At 42.0% G+C, this 24,542-nt stretch overlaps 1 protein-coding gene across 3 annotated transcripts in view; it reads left to right on the plus strand.

Moving 5' to 3' along the window:
• The window catches only part of S1PR1 (sphingosine-1-phosphate receptor 1), an 88,467-nt gene extending 67,537 nt beyond the window's left edge, over nucleotides 1-20,930 (plus strand). Inside the window, exons 10-12 of one of the 3 annotated variants that reach the window (XR_006734026.1) lie at nucleotides 1,301-1,376; nucleotides 3,943-4,012; nucleotides 20,137-20,930. The gene's annotated coding sequence lies outside the window, so the exon portion shown is untranslated. Of the gene's footprint in view, nucleotides 1-1,300; nucleotides 1,377-3,942; nucleotides 4,013-5,019; nucleotides 5,968-20,136 lie in introns of those variants that run through there. The other 2 variants (XR_006734022.1, XR_006734025.1) reach the window with 2 other exon arrangements.
• Nucleotides 20,931-24,542: the final 3,612 nt, after the last annotated feature.

Genomic DNA, 24,542 nt, shown 5'->3' on the forward strand with positions numbered 1-24,542 from the left:
TATCTTATAATAACAGAAATATGAAACTCAAAATTTTCTTATGATGACTGGTCTAAAAACCGTTGCTTTGAAGGGAAGAATGGGGAACTCCTCTTCAGAGATGATTAATGCTTGATGCAGTTCTACTAGAAGTGCTGACTAATGGTCTGATGACTGCTTATTTTTGATCTTGGTGTTGTAAAGAGGGCATTAAGGCCAGGAAGTGGAAAGAAGCACACAGATTTCAGCCACTCAAAATTGCTAACAGTGGAGGTCTCCATATTATTGTGGTTCCAGCTTTCTTTTTTTTTGCTGGGCTAATTTAACCACTTCCTCTTCTATTCTTCTGTTTTGTTCTTGCAGGCCGAATTATTTTTCCCTTTTCTGTTTAGGTTATTATTAATGTTTAAAATCATATTTAATTCCCCACTTTTTAAGCATCTTTTATCATTTGGCCTTATTTTCTCCCCTTTCTTGTTCACTTTTTTTGGTCTCTTTCTCTCCCGCTTCATTTTGTGCATCCTGGCTCACAGTGCTCTGCCCCAGTAGGTTATTGAAAATAAAATGTGCTGGAATTCTAACTCTAAAACGCTGGCTGTCACAAGTAGGGTCTTTTGAAGTTTGCTTGCAACCTCTGCTCTTGGATGGCCAATCCATTCAGCATTCACAATTGTGCTGCTGTGGCATTGGAAGGTGGTATGGAGAGCCCTGCTGGTAGATTTTTTTTTATTCTGTGAGATTTTGCTAAAAAAATAATGGACAGGTCAAGGAAAAAACCTGATCGAGCTCTCTCTCTAGGAAAAAAAATAAATGACTAAGTGAGTGTGTGGGGATGCACGTGCACGTGTGTGAGTGTGTGTGGCTTTGGGAAAGAGCAGGGAGGTGAATTCTCCCTAAGGAATGCAGAGTTCTTTGATACGAGCTACTTCTTCACATCCTCTTGAATCAAGATAGATTTTCCTATCAGATGAAAATGATGATTTAGAGTGGTTATGAGACTGGCATTTTAAGGAGGGGGAGAGAGGAATAAAAGAAGGAGAATTTTCAGAGGACGGTATAAACTAAACTAAAGCACAGTTAATCTCTTTCCTCTCATTCTGACATCCCCCTCTGCCCTATTTCCTATTTCCTTAAGGACTGGCTTGTCCTTGAGGGAGAATGGGGAGGATTCTTTCTGAGCTCCCTATTTCACAACAAAGAAAGATTTTCACAGGTTTCTGTTTCAGAGTTAGGGGGGCAGATCCTTTTATCTTGGAAGAAAGTAACATTAGTTCCTAGAGTTTCTCTGTTTTTTGAGATGGAGATTTTTTTTTGCCTTCAGGCTGCTGTGACTTTTAGGAGACTTTTCAGTGATATCTGAGGCACTTGGAAGAAAGGAACCCTGCTACTCCATTTTGGTATGTGTGGAATACTATCGGTATTGATGGGCATAAAGTATTAGCAATAATGGATTTCAATATGTCATATTTATCAATTGTTAAATTTTAAGAAATGATTTGTATAAACACAGGGATATCGTTGTCTCACATAGCATCTGTATCTCCGAGTTTGTCTTATTTGTGTACAAGTCATTTGATCATGGGTCCCATAAAGACACGTACGTGTTTAGAAGAGTCATGACGTCAGCCCAAGATGACAGACGGTGGTGCATGTGTCTCTGTGGTGGCTGAGATTCTTTACCCTCAAGATCTACCGAGCAGAAAAGTGAGATGTCCAAGAAGACTTGCTTCTGGTACTTTCCCCAAGTATTCTGCTGTACTGTTTTTGGGAGCAATGCCATCTCCCCCTGCCAGAGTTGCCTAGAAAAAAAAAAAAAAAGAATGCAGTGAATATGCTGACTTTTTCAGACAAAGAAGTGGTCACCAACCACTTGGAAAAGGGCATACATTCCACGTCATTTTTCTAGTTGTGATCAAGGCCTCACTTTAACCATTCTGTTTCCTATTCCCCAGGGCCAACCCTGCCCTTAATCAATAATTGGCATTTGAATTGAAGTTGAGGAAAATCAATTAACTGGTAGGAGTAATGGGATCCGAATAACTGCACGGAAAATCAGTAATCAGGAATAGGGATGCATAGCAGATAAAAGCTAGGAAATAAAAGACAGCAATTTAGGCTCTGGCTGAGTCTTCTTGTACTATTACTTTTTTTCTTTTTAATTTAAATTAGGGTCTTATTCAAAGGATTTAAGTGTCAAGGGAGTAGCTTTCAAAAAGAAAGGTTTAGAATTATAAAAAGAGTACTCTTTTCCTGGTAAGTGAAATAAGCATAATCAGTTCAGGAAAATACTCCCCTGGAAACTATGGTGAAATAGCACAATATCCCAGAAAGATCAACCAATAGGGTGGTCAGAAAACCTTCTTGATGATCAGAAAACATGATTCTAGTGGTTCTTTCTCTCTTTTTTGCCTGGCAAGGATCACTCTCTTTAAATATTACCTTCAGGATTGTATTGCCAGTCCCTTTCCTTTGGCTGTGATCTCCAAAGGAAACAGAGAGATTTAATAGGAACTGTGGAAGGCCCACATTCAGATAATTTTCAACTTCAAGAGAAGGAAATCAGATCAAGGTTTCCAGCAATTTTAACAATAAGCCTGTCATCAACAGGCTTAACTGAATCCTGGGGCTCTCGGAATTTAGGAGGCAAGCTAACTCCATAAGAAGAGACTAAACTTACATTAGACAAAGAGTAGGATTTTAAAAAAACAACAATTATTTGGTTGTCAGGGTAACTTTTCCTGATTGGAGTAAGACAGACAGACATTGTGAAAACAGGCTCGGTCCCCGTGAACACACTTTTATCATCTCCCTTGTCTTCAAACTTCGTAAGAAAGAAAGGACAAAGTTTTCTATCTTGCACAAAAAGAGACATTGTAGAATGGAAAATGAGACAATTCAGGGTGCTGAGGAGGCACTTACAGCCTTCTTTCTGATAAATTGCAGCAAGCAGTCACAGGATGGAACTGCTTCTGGCATTCAAGTAGTTAAGAGACTTTTGAGGTCAAAGCCACAAACAGTGAAGTAATGGGAAGCCAGGCATAGGCTTTTCAAAAGTTAGAGAGCTTCTTTTAGAAGAGAACAGGAATTAGATTAAGCTAGTGTTGCTTAACACATGAAATTTGTTGTTAGCAAATTACGGAGCCCAGGAAATAATCAGCTTCTACAGCACATTCCACACTCAGCCCCAAAGCCATGGCAAATGTTATGAAGTGCAGAGAAAAGCTTCAGTAAGGCTAGAGCAGAATAAAGGGCAGAGCTCCCAAACCTCATGCCCAATACAGTAATAGGCTGCAAATGGAGAGGAGGAACCACAGAGTCTACTTGTAAATAGCAAATCCTACCAGGAGCAACCTGATATTGACTCTAAAATTAGCTTTTATTTGCAAAAGTAATGCATATGGAAAAATTAGTAAGTACTGATAAAATTTAAAAATAAAAATTTAACCTTTATTTTCAATACCCAGAGCTAACACTGTAACTGGCACATAATATAATAATCATTTAATAAATGTCAGCCACTTAAAAGTGTATACATGTACTTTAAATGTATATGTGAACTTTAAAAATCTACTTTTATTGCTAAGCAGTATATTGGGAATATTTATAATGTTGGGATATAAATAAATCTTGTTTTATTTTATTTGTTTTTACCATTAATATGTGTATGCTTTGTAACATAATAAGATAGAACATTGACCATCTTTGCTCTATCTGCAAATCAACAGACCTTATCTATAAATGCACTGTAATCTCCTCTAGACAAGAGAGAGATCATAAAAACAACAGAGCCTTAAAGGGGAAAAAAATATGCCAAAGATTGAATGTGCCACACGTTTACAGGACTATAGGCAAAGACATGAACTAAAGAAACGAAGTTCCATTTTGAGCCCAGGGAAGAGAGATGACGAGCCCCTCCCTTCTTTGCCACCCCCCCCCCCCCAACTCACGCCCCTCTCTCTCCAGATGTCCTCTTGCTGGCTGGGCCACTCCAGGATTTCCTGATTATACGGAGGAAGCACAGCTGATCACGCCAGTAAGTTCAGATTGAGATCACATCACCTTTTGACCTTCAGCCCCACCCTCTGTTTACCAGTCTGAAAGCTGGCATACATGACTCTAAATGGAAGAAAAAAAGAGAAGGCAGAGAAGTGAAGTGACATGTGCCAAGCAGCTGTCAGCTCTGCAGAGCCACACCTTGTTTCTCTCTTCCTGTGTCACGTTGATAACCGGGGCCTTGAGCCATCGTGGTTCAGGGTGGAAACAGATCTGCAATGTACAAGCAGATACCTACCCAAGGCGATTGTATTCCATTAAAAAGATAAGAGGCATCAGATGGCAGCTTCTTCGTTGTCCCACCACCAGATCAGCAGTCTTGTCTGTACCTTCCCTCGTCTTCCTTTCTCATGTCCTGCTCTTACCCAAGGCCATCCTCTCCAGTTCCGTCCTGGGACCCAGTGCCTCTGCCTGCTAAATGTGGTCCCTGTTTCTTCTCTTACTCTTTCTCCATCCTCATGTATCCCTTCCCCCAACTGCAAACATACTCTAAAAGCTATCACATTAAGAAACAAGCACAAATCAACAAAAAACTCTGACATCCTCTGTGAGCCCTTATCTTCTCTGGCCAGCAGCTTCCCCCATTTTTATGTTCAGGAACGCTCAAAAAAGTTTTAATATGAATAAGCTGTCTTCACTGCCTAAACTTCATTTTATCCCCTAACATACTTTCATCTGGCCTCTGTGTCCACTACTTTCTAAAATAACTTTGATTAAAGTTATCAGTGGCCTGCATGGTGACAAAATAATGGATAGGTTTTTTGTCTTATATTTGTCAGCCTTTCAGTATTATTCCACATGGTAGATCATTCTGTCTTTCTTCCCTGACTTCAGTGACACTTTGTTCTCCTGAGTTTTCTTCTACCGTACTGACTGCTCTTTCTCCGTCTGGTTTGCCAGCTCTCCTCCTCCAGCTGGCTTCTGATTGTTTAGCGCAGAGCTGGGTTCTGGGTGATCTTCTCTTTACTCTCTGTGTTTGCTCTTTAGTGATCTCATCCACGTGCTGATGACTTCTACTGTGGTGCACTGCCCAGATACCCCCTTCAGGACGAAGGCACTCGTTTCTCCAACTGCTGGGAATGTTGGCTTTTGGCAGCTCCCGCCTTGGGTGTTGTCCTCTGCCCAAGATCACACCCCTTCCTCAAGAGCAGCACGCATTAACTGCTAGCCGAAGCCAGAGCACCAAGGCCTTCGGTTCAGGACAACTCCCAAGGGCCATCCATACCAGTTCCAGAGCTCCCTGTAGGACTGGCTGAGTCTGTTACAACTGCATCACAGTCCAACTTCTTCCCTGCCCCATCATGCTTCCCCTACTCCCTTACAGACGCTGTTCCCAAGACATTCCTGTAGCAGGTGCTGTGATGCACCCCCCAGTGTCCCCTCAGTGGCTGCTGCACCCTGGGCAAATGTACTCAGACAGAAGGCCCCTTTAGGGCAGCTGCCATCCAACAACAGATCCAGTGGGGGCACAAAGGCTTTACTCTGTCACCTTGATTTGGGAGGCACTGAAGGGTCATCTTATTCAGAAGCCCCTGCCCTGAGGAAAGGAAATACCATGACTCAACACGTGGTCTGAGCTGATCCCCAGAGACCCAGTGTCATCACAGTCCTCCCCTGCCCTCTTAGACTGGAGATTTATGGGGCCAGAAACAAATAAATACCTGGGTAAATTCCAGCTGCTGTGTGTCCGCTGGGTCCAAAGACATACCCAGTGATTATTTCACAAATATCCAAGTGCATAACTAGGAATGACATACTGGCCGTTAGAGGCACGTTGGGTCATTGGCCTAGTGGAGAAGACCAAGTGGAAACCTCTGAAACTGTTCATGTACCTCCCTCCTCCAGCCGAGAGGGCAAATAAAGAAAAATTACTTCCTGGGAATAGGGGAATAGTGGAGACTAATGCTACTATTAAAGACCTAAAAAATGCAGGGGTGGTGGTCACTACTATTATATCTTCGTTTGATTTACCAGTCTGGCTTCTGCAGAAACCGGATGGTTTTGGAGAATAACTACAGAAAACCACCAGCTCAAACAAGTGATAGCTGTGATTGTGGCTACTGTGCTAGATGTGGTTTTTTGCTAGATAAATAAGATAAAATAGGTTAATGACGCTTCAGGTACATGGTATGTGGTCATTAATTTGGGAAATGGATTTTGTTTTTCTTTTTTCAAGAAAGAGTCTCTCTCTGTTGCCCAGGCTGGAGTGCAGTGGTGCCATCATAGCTCACTACAATCTCAAACTCCTGGGCTCAAGCAATCTTCTGCCTCCGTTTCCCAAGTAGCTGGGACTACAGGTGCGTGCCACCATGCCTGGCTGATTATTTCTATTTTTGTAGAGACAGGGTCTCACTGTGTTGTGACCAGGCTGGTCTCAAAATCCTCCTGCCTTGGCCTCCCAGAGTGCTGGGATTACAGGCATGAGCCATAGTGCCCAGCCAGAAATGGATTCTTTTCTATTCCAATTAGAAAGAAGATCAGAGATAGTTTGTATTCATGTGACATGAATAATATTCAATTGCAGCTTTGATCCAGGGCTATGTTGACCCTCTTTCCTTTATCATAATATAGTCTGAAGGTATTTGAATCATCTTGAAATCCCACTGAAAATCATATTGATGCATTCCATCAATGACAAGCTGATTGGACAGTGCTCTAGAAGACTTCATAAGACACGTACAAGATAAACACTAGGAAGATTCAGAGACCTGCCACTTTAATGAAGTCTTTATGGATCTAGTGGTCTGGGGTGTACTGGACTATCTCCTCCAAATTAACAGACATATCATCTTGCATTTCTTACCACAAACAAGGAAGCTCAGTTCTTGGTAGGCATCTTTGGGTTCTGGGGTCAACACATATACACCTAGAAATACCACTAGTTTTGAATGGGAACCAGAACAGGAAAGAGCTATATACTAAATTAAGGCTGTGGTGCAAGCATCCCTGTCATCTGGGTCAAATGGCAAACACCTAATTTGTTGCAAATGTCAGTGATGGGACTGACCAAGTCATAAATTTGAGCAGGTCTAGCCACACTCCATCATAATGGTTTATCTGAGATGAAACTCAGTTATGACCAGAGGGCATGACTATACTATATGTCACTCTCCATAGCTGTACAAGTGCTTCTCTGCTAGCTCACACCTGTGGCCACATAAGAGGTTCTCATACGACCAGCTGAGGGAGCAGGAAGAAACCTGAGATTGGTTTGTCAATGGCTGGTCTTGGTATGCGAGTGCAAGCTAAATATAAACAGTAGTCACATATATAGCTACAGTCAGGATTGGCCTTGAAAGTGGAGAGAGACAATCTCCCTAATAGGCAGAGATGTTATAAGTATACTGAGTCATCCACTTCATGTAGAAGAGGAAGGGCGTGAAACAAGAATATATAGAGAACCCTGGGCAGTGGCAAATGGCCTAGCTCTCTGGTAAGGGGACTGGAGGGAAAAGGACTAGAAAACTGAGGACAAAAGGGTCTCAGGTAGGTATATGGAGGTAGAGGAATTATGAAAATAAGCACAAAGTATAAATATTTTTGCATCATGCGTTAATACCCATAGAAAACATCCACCAGTAAAGAGGCACTGAACAACCAATTATTCAAAATTGCTTGGCCAGTTGATGCTAGCTAGTCTTTGTCGTTGGCCACCCTGCGACTGGCATAAGAAGTGTGGTGGTGGCAGAGATGGAAGCCACAAATAGGGCAACAGCACGGACTTCCCCTTACTCCGTTCAATACAGCAACTGCTGCTTTTGAAGATTCAAACTTTCAGTAGCATAGACCAATGCTCTGCCCCTAATATGGTAATATGGCACTATTTCCCAAGGAGAACAACCAGTAACGTGGTGGCATGTCAACTACGTTGGGCCAGAATGTTATTTTCCAGAGAAATATACCAATTCTGGAAATCCATAGCCTCAGCTAGTACCACTATACAGGGGATTTACAGAGTTCTTGCTGTCTAGGCATGGAATCTCACTCAACACAGGCGCTGACCAGGGGTCTCACTTTAAAGAAGGAGGTATGGGAGTGAGCTCATGAATATGGCATCCATATATATGTATTTTTTTCTCATGTTACATCATCCAGAAGGAGCTGATCTCATAGGCCCAGATAGTTTCAAAGATAAATTTTATCAAATACTTAAGGTAGAAATAATACAAATCTAATATAAACTTCGTAAAAATATAGAGAACTGCCCCCAATTTCCTTTGTGAGGCCAGAATTATATTGATATCAAAACCTGCCAAAGAAATAAAAATATAGATAAGAAAAAAAGAAAAAATTACAGACCAGTGTCCCTCATGAACACAGATGCAAAAATTCTGAACAAAATATTAGTACAACAAGTTCAGCAATATCTAGAATGGATAATATATTATTACCAAGTAGAGTTTATCCTAGGAATGCAAGCTTGGTTAAAGGTCTTATTTAAGTCAATCAATATAACTCATGCATTAAAGAAAAAAGGAGATTATGGTAATCATCCTCAATAGATGCAGGAAAAACATTTGAAAAAATGAAATATCCCTTTATGATTAAAAACTCTCACTAAAGGAATAGAATAGAAAACACCCTCTTTAATTTCGTAAAGGGCATCTATGGAAAACTTACAGGTAACATTACATCTATTGATGAAATGTTGAATGCTTTTACCGTAAGTCTTGAAACAAGGCAAGGATGTTCGTTTTTACCACTTACATTTTACACCGTACTGGAGGTACTAGTTAATATAATAAAACAAGAAAAAGAAATAAAATGCATATGACTGCAAAGGGAGAAGTAAAACTGTCTTTTATTTGGAGGCAACATGGTTGGTTACATAGAAAACCCTGTATACAGAGACTTATGGAATCTAAGTGAATTTAGCTGAGATTGCAGGATACACAGTCAAAATACAAAAATGAACTTTATTTCTGTGTACTTGCAGCAAACAATTGGAAAGTGTATGTATGTATGTATTTATTTATTTATTTTTTGAGACAGAGTCTTGCTCTGTTGCCAGGCTAGAGTGCCGTGGCATCAGCCTAGCTCACAGCAACCTCAAATTCCTGGGCTCAAGCGATCCTCCTGCCTCAGCCTCCTGAGTAGCTGGGACTACAGGCACTTGCCACCATACCTGGCTAATTTTTTCTATTTTTAGCAGAGACAGGGTCTCACTCTTGCTCAGGCTGGTCTCAACTCCTGAGCTCAAGTGATCCTCCCACCTCGGCCTTCCAGAGTGCTATTATTACAGACATGAGCCACCAGGCCCTGGAAAGTGTAAATAAAAGAACAATCCGATTTGCAATAGTACAAGAAAGCATAAAATACTTGAGAAAAATTTAGCAAAAGACATGTCAAACCTCTGCACTGAGAACTACATATTTCCGAGAGCACTTAAAGAAGATATAAATAATTGAATCAAAATACTAAATATTGTCAAGATGTCAATTTTCTCTAAATTGATTAATAGATTTAATATAAGTCCAGTCGGAACCTAAATAGCTTTTTTGTAGAAATTGACATTTTGATTTTAAAATTTATATGGAAATACATCATACATATTGAATAACAAAAACAGTCTCGACAAGAATATAAAAGAACAAGTATGCTATCTGATTTCAAGAATTATTATACAACTACAATAACAAATGCAGTGTGGTATTGGCATAAGGATAGACAAACAGATGAATGAAATAGAATAGAGAGTCCAGAAACATTTGCATGCTCAATTGAATTTCAATAAAAGGATGCCACAGCAGTTTTAGTGGGAAACGAAAAGTCTTTTTACCAAATCATGATGGAAAAACTATATAAATATGTGAAGGGAAATGACCCTTGATCTCTATCTCATACCATACACAACCATTAATTCAGGGTGAATGAAAGACCTGAATGTAAAACTAAAAGTATAATGTTTCCAGAAGTAAACATAGCAAGCATAGAAATAGGCATATCTTTGTGACTTAAGGCAGGAAAATATTTAGGAAAAAAGCACTAAACATAGAAGGAAAAACTGTTCATTGAAAGAAATGAATAAGAAAATGAAAAAGTAATCCAGGACCAGGAGATAGTACTCATAATTCTCTCTCTCTCCCCATACACACACACACACACAAACACACACACAAACATATATATATACATACACACACATATATATGTATATATAAACACACACATGAAGACTTATTTCTAAAATATACAAAGAAATTGTATAACTCACCAAATGTTGATAAGGATGTGGAACAATTGAAACTCATACATTTGTGGTAGGAGTGCGAAATGTTACAATCATTTTGTAAATCTGTTTGTCAGTTTCTTACAAACTTATACATCAAACCTATGACCTAGCAATTACAATGCTAGGTATTTATCCAAAAGAAATAAAAACACATGTCTACAAAAAGACTTGCAGAAGAAAGTTTATAGTAGTCTTATATATAATATCTAAAATATGAGAATCAACACAAACGTCCAGCAACAGGGCAATGGATAAATACACTGTGCTATATGGAACACTAATCAATAATAACAGGGAACAAACTTCTGTTAACTGAAACACCACAAATGAATCAAAAAAGCATTACGTTTAGTGACAGAAACCAGATATAAAGAGTATATATAATATGATTCCAATTGTATGAAACTTTAGGACAGGCAAAAGTAACAAATGATAATAGGAATGGGATAAATGTTTGCCTCCGGATGGAGTGAGGTGGGATGCGGATTGACCACAAAGGGCCCAGAGGGCCTGAGATTATGGAAATGTTTTGCATGAGAAACATTGTATACAATCATAAAAGCTCATCAAATGGAACATATGAAATCTATAGCTTTTATTGTATTTAAATTATAACTAAAAAACCATATTGATTACTTACTGATTACTTACTGATACATGCAACAACATGAATGAATCTCAGAAACATCATATTGAGCAAAAGAAGCCAGACAGAAGAAGTCCATCATCTGATTCTATTTATAGGAAGTTTAATTATTCAAAAGTAATCTACAGTGATAGAAATCAATCAAAACAGTGGTTGCCTGTGGAGGGTGGGATTTGGCTTGAAGAGAGATTTTCTAGGGTGATGGAAATTTTCTATGTCTTGATCCTCCGTAGTATTGGTGACATGGCATAAACATTTATCAAAACTCGTCAAATTGTATACTTAGGATATGTGTATTTTATTACATGCAAATTTTCACTAAATACAAAATTTTCTATGAAAATAACATAAGCTTGCACCCATCTAAAAATGACCTGTTGTGGCAAGGCTGTAGGCAAATGAGCGCTCACATACCTCCTGCAGGAAATGGAAACAGTATCAGACTCTTCAGCAAACAATGTATCATCTATATCTGTTTAAAAAATAACACTTATGTCATCTAGTCTAGCAACACCACTCCCAGACATCGGTCTCCGGTCTCCGTAGAGGTGCAAGCAGCAGAGTGTAAGGTCATTTGAACGATGTTTACTGAGGCAGTGTTAGAAATAGCGAAAGACCTGGGAACAAACGAGTGTTCATCAATTGAGAAACAGCTGAGTAACTTATGGTACATCCATTTAAATGATGAAGTAGAGTTATACCACTTGCCTTGAAGGGATTTCTAGTAGCTTTGAGTGAGAAAAATGTGCACAGTTGACCCCTGAACAACATTGGTTTGAACTGGATGGGTCCACTTACAAGCAGATTTTTTTTTCAATGAAAGTTACACCAAATGTGCCTGCCTTTCCTACTTTCCCTTCAACCTCTTCTACCTCTTCAGCCTCTGCCACCCGAGACAGCAAGGCCAACCTCTCCTCCTCCTCCTCAGCCTACTCAATGTGAAGACAATGAAGATGAAGACCTTTATGATGATCCATTTCCATTTAATGAATAGTAAATGGTTTCTCCTTCTTATGATTTTCTTTTCTCTAGCTTACTTTGTTGTTAGAATATAGTATATAATACATATAACATACAGAATATGTGTTAATCGACTATTTATGTTATTGGTGAGGCTTCTAGTCAACAGTAGGCTAATAATACTTAAGGTTTTGTGCAGTCTCAAGTTATGGCGGACTTTCAACTGTGCAGGGTCAGCGGCCCAACCCCTGCATTGTTCAAGGGTCAGCTGTATAGAATATGATTGAATTTTGGTAAAACAAAGATAAAAGAATACCATATATGTATATATGCATAAATCTTATGTGTGCCTATTTAGGATTATGTGGTAGGAAACACATTGAATCCCTGACATGAATTACTTTAGGGGGAGCAGTTGCTGATGTGAGTGGAGGAGGAGAGAGAGGAAGAAAGAGAAAGAACATGGCAAAAAGACATCGCTAAAAGAAAAGCATGCTGTTGATATTACACTTCTGTATTTATGTAAAAAAAATTGTATGATTATATGTGTAAAGACATCTATTAATCTGTTTATTCATTTATATATTTTTTGAGACAGGGTCTCACTCTGTGCCCAGGCTGGAGTGCTGTGGCACAATCAGCTCACTGCAACCTCAAACTCCTAGGCTCAGGCAATCCTTATACCTCAACCTTCTGAGTAGCTGGGACTACAGGCACATGCCACCACTCCACCTAATTTTTTAAATTATCTGGAGAGACAGGGTCTTGCTATGTTGTTCAGATGGTCTCAAACTCCTGTCCTCAAGTGATCCTCCTGCCTCAGCCTCCAAAGTGCTGAGATTAGAGGCATTAGCCACCAGGCCCAGTGTATTCATTTATTTTACAGGCACCTATAGTACTGTGTACCAAGCACTATTCTAAGTGTTTTCAAATAATAAATAATTTAATCCTTCTAACAGCCCTCTGAGGAACATACTGGTAGGATCTGCATTTGAAAGATCAGGAAACTGAGGCACAGAAGAGGGTGCTCACAGTTATACAGCTAGTAGGCAGCCAGTCAGGGATTTGAATCCAGGCATTTTGGGTCCAGAGTCTATGTTCTTAACTGTTACTTATGCTCCTCTTTTTAATAAAAAGTATATCGGCCGGGCACGGTGGCTCACGCCTGTAATACTAGCACTTTGGGAGGCTGAGGCGGGAGGATCGCTTGAGCCCAGAAGTTCAAGACCAGCCTGAGAAATAGGGAGACCCTGTCTCTACAAGAAATAAAAAATACTTAGCTGGGCATGGTGGTGCATGCCTGTAGTCCCAGCTACTCGGGAGGCTGAGGCAGGAGGATCACATGAGCCCAGGAGTTTGAGGTTGCAGTGAGCTATGATGACTGCACTGTACTAAAGCCCTGCCCCAGCACATAGCAAGACCTTGTCTCAGAAAAAAAAAAAAGAAAAAGTAAATCACTGCACTGCTTAACACCTTCTGATGGCTTTCCACTGAACGTGGAAGACGATTCTAACTCCTGTGATGGCCTTTAAGGCCCTGCGTGATCTGGCCCCTGCCCAACTCTCTATAAACACCCAGCCACACTGACCCTCTGTCTCTTCTTTGAGAGGCCTGTTCTGCATCTTGTTCCTTGCCTTTTCCTCAGGTGACCTCATGACTGGCTCTGTCACATCCTTCAGATCTCAGCGTGATGTCCCTCCCTTTCTGGAGGGGCCTTCCCTGAGCACTAAGTAGGCCTCCCTACACTTCTGTACCATAACACGCCCTTTGTCTTCCTAGTTATTAGTGCAACCTATACTTATTTTTGTTGATTATTTGTTTACTGTTTCTCTATTTCCTCTGTAAGGTATGAGCTCCACTGGGACGGGGGCATTTTAAGTCTTGGCCACTGTTGTATTTCCAGGACTTAGCACAGTGCTTGGTTTATAGCAGGTACTCGAAAGCATTTTTTGAATAAATAAGTGAAGGAAAGACAATACTGAAAGGTGAGGAAGGGTTTGGTTCTAGAATCAGATAGACCGGAGTTTGAATCAATCCTCTGTCCTCAGGAGACTTGTGAAACCTCTGAAAACACGTATTGGCATCTGTAAAAGGAAGATAATAATATTGTCTACCTCATAGAGTCGTGAGGATCAAATGAGATAAACTGCCATGCATGTTGTAACCCCTCAAGGCATCAGAGCTGTTATCACTACGGCCATTGTTATCGTCATTCTCCAGCTGCATGACAGGCCACGTTCCAGCCTGTGGGGTGACAGTCCTTGGATCAGATTTTTTCACTTTTCCAATCAGCTCAGGGTTGGCAGGGAGGCCTGGGGGAAAACCTTCTAGCTGAGCCTGCGGGTGGGGCAGGCACGTGACTGTCATGTCCATCATAGTGCTCAAAGCCAAGAACACTTCTCCTTCTTCTCCCTTGCTTTTCTCAGCCTTTCTCCGACCCCTTGCCATTCTGGGTGTTTCTCTCAATACTGCCTGCATTAAGCCAGTCCTCTGCTTAGCTCCCTTCCTGACGCCGGGAAGCATCTTCGGGAGTGTAAGGGATTCTCTCCCTTTAGTTGACAGAATTTGCCTAGCAGAGAGAGGTATTTGATGTTGCGCTGAGATAGGGTAACCAGACTTCTAAGGAAACATACCGTGGCTTCGTCACATCGCAGAGTTGATAACCTCATGTTTTCTCTTCTTCCTGGGTCACAGGAAATGATGGCTACTCCACCCTTCCCAGTGGTTGCTGGCAGTAAACACTGCGGTGGATCGGTATGTAGGCTATACGCAGAAGACAGATGGAAAAGAAAATGCAAAAAGGACTTAAAATATTTTCATCAGTGGAAAAGCATTGGAAACTGGAAAATAAGAGAGGAAGGGCCTTAGGAAGCCTTGATTGCTTTATGTTTATTCAAGGTGAGGGACACAAGCTATTGTTTCTCCAGGGATTAGCCAGAGAAGACTTCCTGGAAAAGTACCGAATTACCCAGTTGGCCATGTCTGCCAGCTCCTAAAGACTTCCTGCCTCCAACACTTTTGAAGTCATGTGTAGTTTTGTCTGAGCATATTGTCTCGTCTGTGTGATGCTGTCCTTTCTTCCAGGAATGGTTTTTCTTTTTTTTTTTCTTTTTATTTTTTTGACACAGGCTCCCTCTGCCACCCAGGTTAGAGTACAGTGGCATCATCATAGCTCACAGCAACCTCAAACTCAAGTTATCCTCCTGCTTCAGCCTCCGGAGTGGCTGGGACTACAGGGGCACACCACCATTCCTGGCTAATTTTTCTGTTTTTTGTAGAGATGGGGTCTTGCTCTTGCTCAGGCCATCTTGAGCTCCTGGCCTCAAGCAATCCTCCTGCCTCAGCCTCCCAGAGTGCTAGGATTATAGGTCTGAATCACCGGACCCGGCCCAGGAATGGCTTTTCTATTCCCTGTTCCCTTAATTAACTTGAGAACTCCTGCTCCCTGTAACTGTTCCACCACTAACCTCAAGTACCCAGCACAGTGCCTGACACATTATGGGCATTTCACAAATGCTTGTTGAATGAAGGATGGATATTCAGAAGCTTCTTGATGCATACGGAGATTGTAAATGGTGAAAAAGTTAAATGTTAGATGCATACAAAGGATGTCCTACAATGAGATTGAGTCTTTGGAATGAATTATACCAAAAGATGAAATAAGCTAACAAAGAAAATGTCAAAAGAAAGACTGGACACTTAGAAAAAAATTAGCCAGGTGTAGAAAAAAATTAGGCAGGCTTGGTGGTGAGCGCCTGTAGCCCCAGCTACCTGGGAGGCTGAGGCAGGAGGATCACTTGAGCCCAGGAGTTTGAGGTTGCTGTGAGCTAGGCTGACGCTACAGCACTGTAGCCTGGGCAACAGAGCAAGACTCTGTCAAAAGAAAGGAAGGAAGGAAGGGAGGGAGGGAGGAAGGGAGAAAGAGAAAGAAAGAGAGAGAGGGAGGAAAGAAGGAAGGAAGGAAGAAAGAAAGAAAGAAAAGAAAGGAAGAAAGAAAGACTGGGCATAGTCTTAGAGGATAGTGGTATCTTGGGTGGCAGAGGAGGGCTTGAGCTGCAAAGGGTTGGAGGGGACGATAACTGGAGTTTGTGTTGTGCACAGAGACTCTGGCAGAAGGGAAATCAGCAGGCACTGACATCTGGTCCTCCCTCTACCAGCTAAGAAGTCAAGCTGTACTTATCCTTCCTCAAAGCATCACCTGAAGAAGCTCTCGGGCGCTCCTCATTTGGAAGTCTTTAAAAAGAAGCACTGATTGTCATCTTTTCTGAGATGGTTTCAGTGAGGCCAAGTTTGAATTTAAGGACATACACTGACCAGTACATCTCCCATAACCCTTTGTTGTTATCTGATAGGATTTAAAATTTACATGTACTGAATATTCATGTATGCAATCAGTCTTTGATTATCTCAGGGCAGAGTATGTATATTGATTGGGTTGGTGGCCCATCATCCGTCACAATCACTTTTGATTTCAAGCTCTTGTTAAGATAATCACAGACTCTGTTTAATTAATCCCTTTTCTAGAAATTATTACTATCAGTGATTATTCCTGTGTGGGAGTTAATGCAAGGATCCTTTTCTCATGCAAAGCAGTGTTTCCCCTAGTCTATCCTTTCCACTGACTGCCATTTCAAGAGGAAAGAAGGCAAACAAGACCTTTGTGTGTTAGTCTCAAGAGGATGCTGTTGATGAGGAGCACATGGCTCAGTGGAAAGGAGAGAGACTAGGTAGGTGCCGCTCACTTAGCCAGTAGTTGTTGGGTCCAACTATTACAGCACAGGCTAGGTGCCCTGGGTTCAAATCCTAGCTCAGTCACTCTCAGTAGCTGTGTGACCGAGGGTGGCTAACCATCCCAGTTTGCCCAGGACTGTCCTGGTTTCAGTACTGAAAGTCCTGTGGTCTTGGAAACCCCTCAATCCTGGGCAAACTGGGATAGTTGATCATCCCAACTAAGTCACTTACACTTATCTGTAAAATAGGGAGATTGATTCTTTTTTGTATTGGAAGTTTGGTGTGAAGGTCAAATGAGACAATGTGAAAGGACATTGTAGATTGTCAACTGCCATATAAACATAAAGTACATATATTTTTTATTTTTTATTTTTTTTGAGATTTGAGACACAGTCTTACTCTGTTGCCTGGGCTAGAGTGCTGTGGCATCAGCTTAGCTCACAGCAACCTCAAACTCCTGGGCTCAAGCAATCCTCCTGCCTCAGCCTCCTGAGTAGCTGGGACTACAGGCATGCACCACCATGCCCAGCTATTTTTTTCTATATATTTTTAGTTGTCCAGCTAATTTTCTTTCTATTTTTTTAGTAGAGATGGGGTCTTGCTCTTGCTCAGGGTGATCTTGAACTCCTGAGCTCAAACGATCCACCCGCCTCGGCCTCCCAGAGTGCTGGGATTACAGGCGTGAGCCACCACACCTGCCCCATACTGTTTGTTTTGTTTTCTTATCCCAGGTACATGTAGCCAAGGGCTTGCATCTAGAACTGGATTTTCATATTAGAGGTAAGGCAGGTACTGAGGGGTGGGGGGACACCTGGACTCACTGGGTTCTAGAATGTTTCCATCTGACTGCAAAGTTTGGTGCCCAAGGGAGATGTTGTAAAGAGATGCAAACAACGTAGTAAAGGGTTTCTTTTGCGTTCAAAAGTGCATCTGTCTGCAGGCAGGTACCAGGGCAACAGGTATGGGGCTGAGAGTTCAGGAATCTCTGTGGGAAAGGATTGGCAAGAGCAGTCCCTGTGGTCTGGTAGAGAGATGTGGCGTATTGGGACGATACCTCCAACATGAACAGGACCAAAAGAGGCACCAAGGCAGAGCACTGTTGTCAGACCCAGACCCAAGGTTGGGGATGAATCCTTAGCCAAGATGGCTCGAAGCTGGGCTCCAGAATGTGGGGTTGAGGCTGGAGCCAGTAAGAAGAGTCTGGGAAAGGAAGATTGGGTGTGAAAAGTGGACTTTACAATTCTGCTGGGGACAGATCTTAGCTGCATGGTTTTACTATCTTTTTACAGTTTGATATTCAGTTTTACTATCTTTTTACAGTTTGATATTCAGTTTGATATTCTATCCTACATAACTCCCAACTCTGTCTTTATATCACTCTTTTTTGTCATCTCATCACCTTTCTGCTTTTTTTTTTTTTTTATAAAAAAAAGATATTCAACACATTTTTTCAATAAGTGCTTACCATGTGCCACATCTTGGGAACATTTAACAACCACCCGCCATGTGCTAGGTCATAAACTTGCATCCCTGTGAGGCGGGTATGATTTCTCCCAGGTTATAGATAGGAAAATGAGGTTTGGAGAAGTTAGCTAACATCAATTTGTGCCATAAATCATGAAGTTGGGGTTTGAACTCAGTTCTGCCTTATGCAAAAGCCCGTGGTCATTGCATTCTGGAGCCGGCGTCTCAATTTGAACCCTCAAAGATTTAGTTCATGTATTTAGTTCATGTATCATCGTTCAGTGTATCATCCTTCCACATCTGGGTTACTGGCTTTTCTTATCAGCATGTATTGTCTCCCTCACTTTCCTAATCCAGCAGGATTATAAACTTCTCCTTTTGGCCCAAGAAAGTACCTACAGTTAGAGCCACTCTGCAGACTATTTGTTATGAGTTCACGAAAATAAGGGACTTGGGCCAGAATGTAAATCAAATACTTCACTAAGCACGCTGTTTAGTTCAACTGACATTTTTTTTTTTTCTCTAAAGCAAAACTTTTTTGATGAAGCAAGAAATGCCTCGGGTTTACATTCTGGCACAAGTTTCTTATCTCATAGCGGATCAGTAAAAGCAGCTGGAGGACTGATATTGGCCCAGAAGTTGGCAATGGCCCAAGGACAACACGGGGAGTAATGCTGCTTAACATCCCTTCCCCTTGCCCCTTGCTGCTGTCAACTGTGGATTATTGCAAAAGCCTCTCAGATGGTCTCCCTGCTTCCAGTCTTCTCCTCCAATGCATTCTCCACCCTTTCACTGGAGAAATCTTTCTAATATGCCTAAATCTATTTGTGACAGTCCCCTGCTTAAAACTCTTCAATGGCTCCCACAGTCTCCAAAATAAAGTCCAAACTCTGCGTGGGACCTAAGGCTCTTTGTGACCCGGCTCTGTACCCTCAGCAGCTTTATTTCTCTCTCTCCCTTGTTCCTTGGGTTTTCCATTTTTACTGAGTTACACATAGTTCTGCAAATAGGCCATGTTCTCCTGTCACAGCTTCCTATGTGTTGCTCTGCCAGTCCCCCTCTGTCTCTCCCCCGTCTCTTCGTCTTTCCTTGCCTCATCTCATACACACGCATTCTCTGTCTGGCTAATCTTGCCCGATCCCTTACATAAGGAACTTCCAAGGGATTTGAGAACAGAGGTGGGATTCAAATTTAGGGGTTGAACAGGTGGGGAGGAGCAGAGAAGATGGTGCAGCAGAATGCCTGGGACCAAGGAGCAGAGTGAAGGAGAAGGCTGTTGCCGGAGGATATGCTGTGGAGACAGACTTTTCAGCAAAACAGTGCTGGTGCTCACTGGCAATAAATCACAGGTGGAGGGATTGATTTTGAGCAAAGAGATAATGCAACATGATAAGCAGACAGTTCCTGCAGAAAAACTCCCTTGGGGTGCTTTGGAAGTAGCCAAATGACTTGGAGGACTTGGAAGGACTTCTTGCTTTGGCTGCTAAAGTACTCCTGACTCCGGAGAGTTCCACAGCACTACTCTGGAGCAAGGGGTGGCTACTGCTAGCCTGGGGGAATAGTAGCAGGCTTGGCAAGTTGGAGGAAGCGGTCACATTTTATCCATCCCCTCCTCCCACACCCTGGCAGTTGGAGGCTGTGGACAGCAAGGATGACAGGGGCCTAAGAAATAGTCATCAGCTGGGGAGAGAGTCTCTGATTCTTCTCTCTTATCCATGACAGGCAAGACAGACCATGGGTCACAGTGTCTCCCTGGCCACTGTTAGTCTCTGATAAGCAAAACCTTCAGCGGGCACAGATTATTCCACTTTTTTCTTACGCAGATATGGTGAAGTGTGTGCCCTTTGCCTACTTCTGGCAAGCGAAGATTTATTAAAATCTGTAAATTTCCTCCTTCAAATAAACATTATAGAAAAGGGTCCTAGTTTCCTAGCAGGTGTTTAGTTTGTGGGCGAGTTCTAGGCGGAGATGAGTAGGAGTTTGCCCATTTTGTATCATCCAAACGCTCTAGAAAGATTAACTCTTTAACCCTCATTGCGTCCTTGTGAGGATTGTTATCCTTATTTTTCAGTCATGGAATTGGGACAAAGTGCTGCACAAAGGGGCCCGGCCCAAGGCTACGCAGCTGGTGGATGGAGAAATCAGGGCTTGCGGGCAGCTTCACAGGCAGGCTTTCCTTCAGCCTGAAGAGAGCTGCTGGAAGCCCCAAGCCCAGAAAGACAAAAAACCACGCAAAACACACTGAGTGTGGGTGCCCACCCCTGAGGCTGTGTAATAACACAGACAGCAGCCGGGTGGAAGCTGGCTTTCCAGAGAGCTGTGGCAGTGTAAAACGACAGTCAAATGAACAGCGTGAATAATACGGTCAGGGAAGGCCTAAGCAACTTGACGGTAAAGTATACGAAAGGTTACCGAGAGCTGCAACAACTTTTATATATTGCTTTATATTTGTGCAATGCTTTCCAGTTCTGAAAGCACTCTGACAGGTACAGTTATTTCCTCACGATAGTTCTTTGAAGTCAATAGGTAGATAGGGGCTGAATTTTGTACCCCACCAAATTTGTATGTTGAAGATCTAACCCCAGGACTTCAAAATGTGACCGTATTTGGAGACAGAGCTTTTGAAGAGGTGCATAAATGAAAATGAGGCCCCCACAGTGGGCCCTAATTCAATCTGCCTGGTCCCTACGGAAGAGGAAATTAGGACCCACGGAGAGAGGCACCGGGCACGAACACGCAGACGAAAGACCGTGTGAGGACGCAGCGAGATGGTGGCCACCTGCTAGCCACAGGGAGAGGCCTCAGGAGAAACCAAACCTGCCAGCACCTTGACCTTGGGCTTCCAGCTTCCAGATCTGTGAGGAAATAAAATTCTGTTGTTTAAGCCACCTTCTCTGTGGTCTTTTGTTATGGCAGCCCTAGCAAACCAATACACTAGACTATTTTGGAACATCTTTCAACATTTTAGAAGTACTCATTTCTAACCAGAAAACATTAGTTACGTAACTTTCATATTGTCTCATTAATAGTAATAATATTAAAGACAGCCCGCTGCAGGGTCTGCAGTCCCAGCTACCAGGCAGGCTGAGGTGGAAGGATTGCTTAAGCCCTGGAGTTCGAGGCTGCAGTGAGCTATAATCATGCCGCTGCTCTCCAGCATGGGTGACAGAGAGGGACCCTGTCCCTGAAAAAAAAAAAAAAAAAAGATGACTCACCTTTAGTGAGCCTTCACCATGTGCCAGACACTGTTGTAAATGTCTTATTTTATTTTATTTTTTTTTGAGACAGAGTCTCGCTCTGTTGCTCAGGCTAGAGTGCCGTGGCATCAGCCTTGCTCACAGCAACCTCAAACTCCTGGGCTCAAGCGATCCTCCTGCCTCAGCCTCCCGAGTAGCTGGGACTACAGGCATGTGCCACCATGCCCGGTTAATTTTTTCTCTATATATTTTTAGTTGTCCATATAATTTCTTTCTATTTTCAGTAGAGACGAGGTCTCGCTCTTGCTCAGGCTGGTCTCGAACTCCTGAGCTCAAACAATCCACCCGCCTCAGCCTCCCAGAGGGCTAGGATTACAGGCGTGAGCCACCGCACCCGGCCGTCTTATTTCATTGAATCCTCATAAAACCCCTCCAAACAAATAAATGCAGGAAAAGAAACGGCTCTTCCTTACAGAAGAATTCCAGTTATTAAGTGTGCATGGAATGAGAAAAACAGAAGATTGCCATTGGGCAAACACTGTAGGAATAACTGTCGTCGGCAAGCAGCATCGATGGACAATAACATTAGTTGGTGAAAGTATGAGAAATAGGATATTTGTACAGTCTCAAAGTATCTCTCTGCAAGATACTTATTAATTCCAAAGGGAAAAATAGCAATTTTACAGTGGAGAAACCCGGCATTTACCACCTTAACTAAGTAGTAGAGGTTAATCTCACCGATAGGAAGACATATCAACATCACGTACCCCCAGATGGGATGCACTGAGAAGGGCACAGCATCACATCTGGGCTGTTCTCGCCCAAAATGCATAGTCTCAATCTACTCAAGAGAAAACCTGAGGGACTTTTAGAAACTAACCAGTCTGGACTTTCCAAATACATAGCTGATTGAAGAAGATGAAGACATGATAGCTAAGTGCCATGTGGCATCCTCAACTAGATCCTGGACCAGAAAAAAGAAATCAGTGGGAAAACTGGTTAAATTCAAACAAGGTCTGTAGATTTAGTTAATAGTATTTTGTCAATGTCAATTTTCTAGTTTTGATAATTGTACTATTAATACATTTATGTAAGATATTATCTTAGGGGAAGCTGGGGGAAGTATACAGAAGCTGTACAATTTTTTGCAACTTTACTGTAAGCCTAAAGTTATGTCAAAGTAGAATATTTTTTTTAAAAAAACCTTCATGTTCAACAGGTACAAAATTTCAGTTATGCAAGATGAGTAAGTTCTAGCGACCTGCTGTCCAACATTGTGCTTCTAATTTATAGTACTGTATGGTGCACTTCCAAATTTGTCAGGAGGATAGATCTCATGTTAAGTGTTCTTACCACAGTAAAAAACAGACAAACAAAAACCTTCTGAACTAGGTGCTATTATGATCTTATTACCAGGTGAATTGACTTACTTGGGGTCACTCGACTTGGTAAGGGTGGAGAAATGACATGCACCCAGGCTGACTTAGTTCTTCTAGGAGACGATGGAGTTGTGAGCTTAGTTTTACTTGTCATATACTTATGCCAATAAATTATATTTATTTCTTTAGTGATATTCCTTAACAGACTTTTTCTAAACTATCCTGCCTCCCATAGTCCACACGAAGGAGATGTTGGCAGAGATTTTGAGTTGGAAGAAATATAAGCACGGGTAGGACGCCGTACTGGAAACCATTACACACACACAAAGTAGTAGCAGACTTCTTTGCTTCCCTCAGGAACTTACAAACAGCTGAGACAGATGAAAGATAACTAACAGTATGGAGCAGAAAATAAGCACCAACTAAATAGTAGAGGCTCTCTGTGCCACGGAAGGTTAGAGAAGGGAGGCGGAGGTGACATTTGATCTGGGCCAAAAAAAAAAAAGGAAAACCATGGGGAAGAACATTGTGGACTAAGAAGTGGCTTGGGAAAAGATAAATCGAGGTGGAAAAGCCCAAGAGAGTTGACTACACTAGTTAGGCTGCAAAGCAATCATTGTGTATTTGAGATGTGTTAGCAGGGATCCCAATCTCAAATGCCTTCGGGGGGCCCATGCAAACGTGTGCCTCACAGAGTAAGACAGTAAAGAGTGGCAAGAGTTCTGGCAAACTAGAGACGGCCTGCCCCACGGAAAGGATTTTAGATTAAAACCAAACAAAACTAAACACTACACTGGGCAAACACATTGCAACTGACCAGCTTCTGCACAGGGCTGCGGATTTGAGCCAACTTTTTGACGTAAGATAAAACATTCTTGGCTGTGATAATACAATTGAGGACATAGCTTATCAAACGAATGAAGAATTATTTGGAGCTCTGTACTAAGGCTCTGTAGTCAGATGGGCCAGTTGTGTGATATAAATTCATTGTTTCACTTTCTGAGAGCTCCAAGCCTGTGGCTTTATTGTTGTTCGGTCATTACTGCCACCTAGTGGCCATTGGGGCTGTGCCAGCAGCAAAACCATATTAGGCTGTTGCTTTCTACATATGGAACTTTCGTCTTCCAAATGTTTGTCTTGTGACTCATGCCACAAAATGCTCAAACAAGCCACATAATCCTTTGTATGATGTAAAAGTTGTTAATAGCTCAGCTTTTCATAAATGATTGTTATTGTTATATAATTAATACTGTGATCGTGAGGCTTATGCTTATTTAGTTGGTGTCTGGTCAATAAATTTTCTCTGAATCAGATGTGTGTATTAATGTCATCTCCTTGGCATAGCTACAGAAGTTCATCAAGTGTCTGAAATGCTGTGTTGGAGGGATTCAACGTTTTAGGGGGCATGGAAAAAAACACTGGAGAAAGAATTAGAATTTTATTTGTTAGTTGTGTGACTTTCAGCAAGTTACTTGGCCTCTCTATGAATTAATTCTGGCTGCTAAAAAATGTGGGGGTGAAACTGGTTCAATAGTTCCCCACCAGATCCCATTGAGGGGGAGGTGCTGAGGAACTTCATGGGCTTGGAAACCTTAATAGGTCTTTGGGTGTGAGGGGAAGAAGTAGCAAAGGAAGGTCCAGCCCGCTCCAACCAGAGCAGCTCCGCTACAAAAAGTTACTTTAAAGCCTGGCACGGTGGTGCACTCCCAGGGTCCCAGCTCCTTGGGAGGCTGAGGTGGGAGGACCACTTGAGGGAGTTTGAGGCTGCAGTGAGCTATAATCACACCTGTGAGCAGCCACTGCACTCCAAGACCCCATCTGTAAAAAAATTTTTTTTAAGTTAATTTAAAAAGTTTCCTTTTTGAATAGGTGATCCATGCACATGATTCAAAATTCAAGAG

Source organism: Lemur catta, chromosome 3, assembly GCF_020740605.2.
Source record: "Lemur catta isolate mLemCat1 chromosome 3, mLemCat1.pri, whole genome shotgun sequence".
Classification (NCBI taxonomy): domain Eukaryota; kingdom Metazoa; phylum Chordata; class Mammalia; order Primates; family Lemuridae; genus Lemur; species Lemur catta.